Genomic DNA, 8712 nt, shown 5'->3' on the forward strand with positions numbered 1-8712 from the left:
CTTGTCTGTGTAGATAAAAATCAAAGGGGAAGAGTCTGCACTATTTTGAGTCTTAAATTATTTCAAAATTAACAAGTTTTAAAAGGGGGACAAGGGAGGGAGCTGAGATGACTGTCAGCAAAGTGCTTGCCATGCAAACATGAAGACTTAGGTTGATCTCGAACACTTAAGTAAAAATCCAGTTACGGCAGCACGTGCTTGTAATCCCAGCACTGGGGAAACATAGACAGGCACAGGCCTCATGCCTGCACACACGAACCCACACCCACATCTGCACAAAGCAAATAAGTGGGTGAATGACTACATGGATGGATGAATATATGAGAAGCTTCAGAGAGTGACTGCAAAGGTCCGGCTGCGTCTCCAGTTCTGTACGTGCCTGTGCTGACCAGCAGTAAGGGGGAATGAAGCCTCACCACTCAAGGCTTTGTATGCTTTTTTTTTCCTTTGAAAAAGTCTCCTAAAGTAGAATAGCTGTGTGTAAGCACATTTTTAAGGCTATTGTTACCAAATTGCCCTCCAAAATTATTGCACCAATTTCTATTCCCACCCACAGGGTAGGCGAGGGCTGGTTTCCCCGACTCCTGCCAAAATTGGGTTTTAATCTTTAACGCAGGCTTTTAACTTTTGCCAAGTTGACAGATAAAAACATGGCACCTCGTTGTTCTTTTTCCTCCAGGAATTCTAAATTCTTCTCTTGGACCGAGCTGGACCGTGTCATTGGCTACTTTTCCAGACACTGGCTCAAACATCCCCGTCGGTCACCTTCATGAAATTTCATTTTGATATTATGCCGAGTAGTTGATGCAGATCACTAAAGACAGACTGGGGGAGATACGCCATTGAATTGATTGTCTTAAATTAAAAAAAAAAAAAAAAAAGGAAAAGACAGAGCAAAACCATTCCAATGTGTCAGCCATTTTTCAGGGGTGCAAGCCTGACATCCCCGTCTCAGGGACGTGGAGGATCAGGAGTTGAAAGCCAATCTCGGCTATAGCATTTGAGGCCAGCTTTGCTTGTCTCAAAAAGAAAAATAAAACACTCCAAAATGCCACTAAAGACAAATTTTATGTTAACTAAATAAAATTGCACCTTTGATGCAATAAAATCATTCCCAGGAATTTCTTTTTGGAATTCAGTGCTAGGAAAGGTTTTCTTTCCCAGAGGCACAAGGTTCCAGGAAAGAGTCATCTGACTGACCATCACGGCTCCCATTTTATTTGGCTTCTAGGAAATGCACAGATAACTTTAAGATCAGTGACAGGGGGTTTATTGATTCTTGTGGAAAATATACAGTTTTATTTTCTTTGGGCCTGATGGTCCTATTTCTATTTAATTATTTGTTTGAAATGTTTCAGACCGCTTCAAAGCACTTCAAACTCCTTCAGATCCTGCAGAAAGAGGCTAAAAGCAAGCATACTCTTAATTAAGAGCTTGACAACCACTGTACACCCAGTACATAGCTGGTCCTGTTGCAATTGTTCAGGGTGTACATAAGTGTTTGTTGAATGAATAAGTGAACGAATTGACTTTTGATAGTGACTCGGTGGCAAATGATTTAGAAACAGTATGGCATTAAAAAAAAAAAACCCCACTATGGGACTGGAGAGATGGCTCAGAGGTTAAGAGCACTGTCTGCTTTTCCAGAGGTCCTGAGTTCAATTCCCAGTAACTACTTGGTAGCTCACAACCATCTATAATGTGATCTAATGCTCTCTTCTGGCATGCAGGTGTACATGCAGGCAGAACTCTGTAGACATAATAAGTAAGTAAGTAAGTAAATAAATAAATAAGTAAATGAATAAATAAAAAAAATCCCACCAGTTTTTAGTTGATCTCAGGGCAAAGAAATGTCATTACAGAAAACACAGTTTCAAGCCAGGTGCAGTGGTACAGCCTGTCATCCCAGTACTTGGAAGGATTGGGAGTCTAAGCCCAGCCTCAGCTACAAACAAACCACAGTCAACAGTAAAACAAATACCAATAGTTTTAACAAATATTCATTTATGTTTCTGGGATCCAACCGGGGAAATGAGACAAAATGCACGAAAATACTTTGGACCGAAGGTGTTCACCACTGAATTGTTCAAAAACAATTTAAAACATGGAAAACTCTAAAAATGTAATGATAGACTTAGTAACAAATGCCGGTGTGGTGGTGACACATGCTCGTAATCCCAGGACATGGCAGCCCAAGGCAGGAGGATTTTGGAATTCGAAGCGAATGTGTTAGTTGCCATTCCGATGCTGTGAGGAAATTCCAGGATGGAAGGCAATTCAAGGAAGAGAAAATTTCTTTTGGCTTATTGTTCCAGAGGGATGGGATGAGAGCGCACCATGATGGCGTGGGGGCAAACTGCCACAGCCAGCCTGGGCTCTGAAGTGACTGTGGCCAGCCTGGGCTCTGAAGTGACTGTGGCCAGCCTGGGCTCTGAAGTGACTGTGGCCAGCCTGGGCTCTGAAGAAGTGACTGTGGCCAGCCTGGGATCTGAAGAAGTAACTGTGGCCAGCCTGGGCTATATAGCAAGAGTTTGTTTCAACAAACAAGCTACCAACCAACCAACCAACCAACCAACCAACCAACCAACCAACCAGTATGAAGAGCTCTTAAAGGCTTGAGTAAGGTATGCACTATTATGTATTCATGGAAATAGATAGACATGGAAAAAAGCAGGATAGAGTGTGGATGCCCACTGTGTGCCCAGTAGGGTAGGATGATACAGAAGACCAAAAGAAACAAACTCAGATGTCATCAGTGGTCTCTTTGGGTTCGTGAGGTTTCCAAGATCTCAAAACAAGATATATTACATTTTTATTTTATGTGTATGAGTGTGTTTACCTGCATGTAGGTTTGTGTACCACACACATGCAGGGCCCACAGAACCCAGAAGAGGGCATCACACATCCCCTGGGACTGGAGTTACAGATGGTTACAGAGGCCCATGTGGTTGTTGGGAATTGAACCTGGGTCCTTTGCAAGAGCAGCTGGTGCTCTTAACCACTGAGTCATCTCTCTAGCCCCCTTTCCAAAATTTATAATCATCACTATGTGGTACAGCAATGGCACATTCTTATATTTTTGGTTGTGAGCCTAGCCTTTAATGGCTGAACTACCTCTTGAGCCCACAATAGGACATTTTTTTTGTTTTGTTTTTGTTTTTGTTTTTCGAGACAGGATCTCTCTGTTAACCTTGGCTGTCCTGGACTCACTTTGTAGACCAGGCTGGCCTTGAACTCACAGTGATCCACCTGCCTCCTCCTCCCAAGTCCTAGGATTAAAGGTGTGCTCTACTATGCCCGGCTTACAATAGGACATTCTTAATTAAAAGGAAAAAGGAAAAATATGTAAGTCAACAGGGAAACTCACTGAGGACAAGAATGCCATTGCTGACATTTTATGAAGAGTTGGGGAGCGCCCTCTTTGCTTGGCCCATAAAAACTGTGAGACAGCAAATACGTAAGTTAGTGTCTGGATAATTAGTTACACGGCTACTCATAGCTAAAACACGTGGAGTAATGTGGAGTGCTAGGATACAGGGTGTATGTGTTCTCTCTCTGTCTCTCTGTCTCTGTCTCTGTCTCTGTCTCTGTCTCTGTCTCTCTCTCTCTGTCTCTGTCTCTCTGTCTCTCTCTCTCTCTCTCTGTGTGTGTGTGTGTGTGTGTGTGTGTGTGTGTACAGGTGAGTCTTGAAGTGACTCATCTGTTCAAAAGTGGAACTTGCTGTTCTTCTAACTTCAGAATACATTTCAAATTATATAATTAACATAAATATATCAAGTGCTCTTGGCTGCTGAGCCATCTTTCCAACCCCTGTTTCCCAGACTTGTGATGCCCACTATACAAATGCTCTCAACTCTGATGGGGGTTGACACCCCTGTAGATTCATCAAAAATTGAAAGCAGAAGTTAAAAAAAAAAACCTCATTGAATCCAGCTAAGACAGACCAGGGGAATATTGTACAAGTCAAGAGAGGCTATGTCTAGTTTGCTTCCGATGGCGCTTTCCTTTCAAGGAACTCAAATTGGAATTTTAAATAGACTTTCTGGCTTCTTCTCTCTTTTGTTCCTATGTTTCTGGGTGTGTAAGATGTTTAATGGGGTGGATGGGGAGATGGGTTAGTTGGTACAGTGCTTGTCATTGCAAGCAGGAGGACCTTAGTTTATATCCCCAGAGTTCACATGAAAAGGCTCAGCACAGGGGCACAAGTGCCAGTACTGCAGCATGACAGAGGCAGAGGCAAGAGGGTGCTTGGAGCTCCCTGGCCAGCTCCTTGAAAAGAATTGACGGGCTCCAGGTTCAGTGCAAGATGCTGTCTCCAAACAAACAAACAACCAACAAGGCAGAGAGCAGTTGAGGAAGCCACATAGTGTTGAGCTCTGGCTTCCCTATGCATGCTCTTACACTTGTGCATGCCCCCATATGTACACCACGTGTGCAGCACACACATAGACACACTCCCTCCGTATGTACAAAATCAATAGCTGTGCGCCTCACTGGCGGTTAATACAGGACTTCTCTGCCAGCGCAGAAAGATGTGACGGCAAACGTGAGGGGCACATTACCTGATTGTTAAGTGTCACAGTTTGGTCTTCAAGGGGATGGGGCTTCATTTTCCTTCTCTGTATTAGCTCTAGGAATCAAGGTGCTATTTTTGTCGAATTCCAAAATAGTACAAGCATCCCTTGAGTCTTCTGTCCTAACCAAATCCTACCACTCTTCCCTGGGCTGCTCACTGCCATAGACACCGAGTATCCCCTATCTCTTAGACCACGCTCCCTCTGATGGCCTTTGATTCAAGGCTGCAATTGGAGGCTGAGCCTCAGGCCAGCCAGCCGTTCCTCTAGCTTGTTTTCTTTCTCTCTCCTGGGTCTCTCTGGGCAAGAGGCAGGCAGGTGTGGGTGGCTACGAAGTACCTGCTGGGTTCTAAGAACTGTGATGCTATTTTTCTCTCTCCTCCCTGACACAGACAGTGCTAAAAAAAAAGGGGGGGGGGAAGTAAAATCAGGAGAAAGAGGGTGAAGGCGGGGGGTAAGCTTCTGGAAACACCTGCAGAAAGGCATCTAGCCTCACAGTCCAGGCAGATAAAGAGAACTTCTCCGAGGTGTGAGCTTGAAGGGAAGTGATGAAGGAGAAGAAAGCTCTTAGGTCCTGCATCTCTGCTTTATCACAGCATCTTTGACCTCTGAGTAGGCCAAGGTTGGGAAAAGCAAACATAGATGGTACCCAGCTTGTACCGAGCTTATTGGTGCCTCTTAGTACCTGAGCCTTTATTTTCCCAGCATTAAGGTGTGAGCCATGGCCCTTACCATATGGAGGTGTCACAAGGCTTCCTCATCTGTAAGTCTTTACATGATCTCTATCCCCAACAGGACCACGGGAATTAATGACATCATTATGTCCAGATTCTATAGCAGCTGCTAGATGGACATCAGCCCTCCCTCTTCCTCCCATCGATTAATTTCTGCTTGCACTAACTTCCTCTCTCCCTCCTCAGATCACAGCCTTTTGGTCTTCCCCTCCAGCCAGGCACAGATCACACATCCATAGTTATAGCAGACTCAAGGCATCTAGTGTTTACTCCCCTGGCTATTGGTACTCAACCTCTCTGAGCTGGCTGGCCTCTGCTCTTATGTAAGTCAGACAAAGTCACTACCTGAGGTGGCCGTCACTGTGGGCTTTAAATAAACGCAAATGAAGGAACTGTAGAAGGTGTGTCTTGCACTTTTATGACAGATCGACCCCTGTACCTGGGGCTGTGTGTGAATGTGTCCACACACTTGTGTCGGTCATCTGCTTCAGACTCCTGTTTCTTTGACACGCTCATCTGCCTGTGTCTGTTGAGTCCTTGAGCCCGCCTCTAGCTCTTTGATTTCACCGGATTCCATTTTCTCTCTTTATGATTAGAACAGCTTTGCCTGCAATATATTTATTGATCTAGCTTACAAGGAAAGAGTCTTGGGACATTCAGTTTTGCTTCCCTAGAGCCCAGAGCTCTTCTCGCACATAGCCTGCAGGCAGGACCCAGCTCCCTGCCCTGACCGCTCTCGGGACAAGGTGTGAAAATGCATAGCCTTTGCTGTGTGCGTAGTGCCACTTTTGCTGAGCCGTAATTTCTACACCACTGCCCCCTCCCCCAAGAGCACACAGTAGGCTAGAGAAAAACCTCAGGGTGTTGAATGATCACTCGAGTGAAACCGTAGGCAGCCACTGTCACTAGGCTCAAGGCTGAAGGACAGAAACTGAGAACTTGGGTTTCTTTTTTTTTTTTTTAATTTATTTATTTTTATTTTATGTGCGTTGGTGTTTTGCCTGTATGAATGTCTGTGTGAGGGTGTCAGACCTTGGAGTTACAGACAGTTGTGAGCTGCCATACGGGTGCTGGGAATTGAACCTGGGTCCTTTGGAAGAGCAGTTGGTGCTCTTAACCTTGGAGCCACCACCTCTCCAGCCAGAGAATTTGGGTTTCTGAGGCATCTGCTCTTGGTGTTTTCATCTTTAAGCATTGCCTGCATGTCTATCTTGCCTCCTTAGTGCTTGAATACCTTGAGAGCAAGGAACGTGGCCTTGTAATGGTTCCTGTTAGTACCGTGAGATAGCATAGCCGTCTTGGGGGTCTGTTTATGCATTTACTCATCAGACACATGTTTATTTGGGTCTCTACTATGTGCAAAAACTGCTTTAGTTACTGGGGTCCTGCAGTGATCATGACAAGTATGTGGGCCCCTCGCTTAGCTTTTTCTAGTAGGAAAGATCCTAACACACATGCACATAGTTAGCCAGCATTTTGTGTGTGCACACACACTTGCGGAGGCCCAAGGACAACCTCAGGTGTGCCCCTCAGAAGCTGTCTGCCTTGCTTTTTGAGACAAGGTCTTTTATTGGCCTGAGGTGTGGCTATTCGGCTATGCCAGGTGGCCATGGGAGCTGTCTCTGCCTCCTCAGGGCTGGGATCATAAGCACACACCACCCTGGCCCTCTTTTTAAATAAAGGTTCTGGGAGTTGAATGCAGGTCCTTAAGGCTTATGGAACACACGCTTTACTGTGTTATTTCCCCAGACCTCAAGCCAGCATTTCTGAACTTAACCTTCCCAGCTGTTGACTCAGTATCCCAAGAGTGGCTGATGCTGGCAGGCTGTGGATGTTGTGTGATAGGAAGCCATGGGGCAGAGCTTTAATCATTGAGGGCCTGCTCCAGCAGGTCCCAATGGCTGCTAGGTAGGGACAGCTGTGAGGGATCAAGGTGTGATTACAGGGTGACCTCAGGGTAGGGAGAGCTGAAGGTGGAGCAAAGTAGAAGGATTTGGGAGATAGTTTACACTAGGCCTCTCCACAGAAGGGCCACTAAAATTTTGGGTGTGGCAATGCTTTGAAGTGGGGACTGTCCCATATATTGTGAGAAGCTTAGCAGCAACCCTGCCCTCTACCCACCAGATTCAGCAACATGCCTCCTGGCTGTTGCTGCCAATGAACTCTAGATGCCCTCACCAGGGAAAATAGCCCCCACCTGAGAGTCCTGACTGAGGAGCCCCAGAAATACTTGCTAACAGACTGGGTGTCAATAGGAAAAGGTTGGAATGGGAGTGGGGCATTATTGGACAGAAGATCTAGTTTTTGAGTTTCTATTCTGGTGACACCTGATACCCCCAGAAGGGTATTGCTTATGACCTCAGACCATCCCCTTCATCTCTGTAAGGGTGGGTGGACCAGCCATATTCAGTCTTGCCTCAGAAGCTACCACCAGGGGTATATCTTGGTGGACTGGCTCAAGTCCTTCTGGCCTCTGGCTGTACACGAGGGCGTTGTTTTAGGCAGGATGACCCCTGGGTGTGAACATGTTTTTCCTCGGAGTCGAATCCCCTGGCCTTTTCCACGGTAGCCGCAAGCCCCTGAACTTCAGGATGTTAGGTGTGTGAGTTCAGCATCTTAGGGATGACCTAGTTGGATGCACATATGAATGTAGAGAGCATTAAAATGAGCAAGCCTGGCCTGAGCATCACAGAACCGGGGATAGGAAGGGAAGTGAGGGTGCGGTGGAACAAAGCCATGAACGTGAGGGGGGAGAGAGGCCTCTCGAAGGAAGATGTCAGGAGAGAGTGAGCAAGGACACCCTGCCAACATCGGTCCTTGGCTTTTCGAAGCTGGGTTTTGAGGGCTGGGGACGTGGCTCAGTTGGTAGGCTTTTTTGCCTGCTGTGCACAAAGCACAGGTTCAGGTCCCAAGCACTACAGCTGGGTATGATGGTTTGCCTGTACCCTAGTACCACAGCAAGATGAAGCGGCAGAGCATCAAGAATTTAAGGATGATCAAGAATATAACGGAATCAAGAAAATAACTCTGACTCCCCAGAGTTTGAAAGCCAGGCTGGACCATGTGAGATCCTACTGAGAAGGAGAGTGAGCGAGCCAGCCAGCCACAGCACGGCATCTGGAGGCGAGGAGACGTCATTTAGGAGTCAGTTCTCCCCTGCCAGTGTGTGAGTCTTGGGGACTGAACTCAGGTCCTCAGGTTTGGTGGCAAGTGCCATTACCTACTGAACCCATCTCACTGGCCCAGCACACAGTGCTTTGATTTCTTTCTAATACATTCACTTACCCATTTGTCTAGTTGTATGTGACTTGCCAGAGTGTCAGGTGTCAGTGCTGGTTTTGAGGGATGCCCTGCCTGCTCTATGTATGACGGGACCTGAACTCTAGTCTTCATGACTATACAGT

Source organism: Acomys minous (genome assembly GCF_964271855.1).
Source record: "Acomys minous genome assembly, chromosome: 12".
In the NCBI taxonomy this organism is placed as follows: Eukaryota; Metazoa; Chordata; class Mammalia; order Rodentia; family Muridae; genus Acomys; species Acomys minous.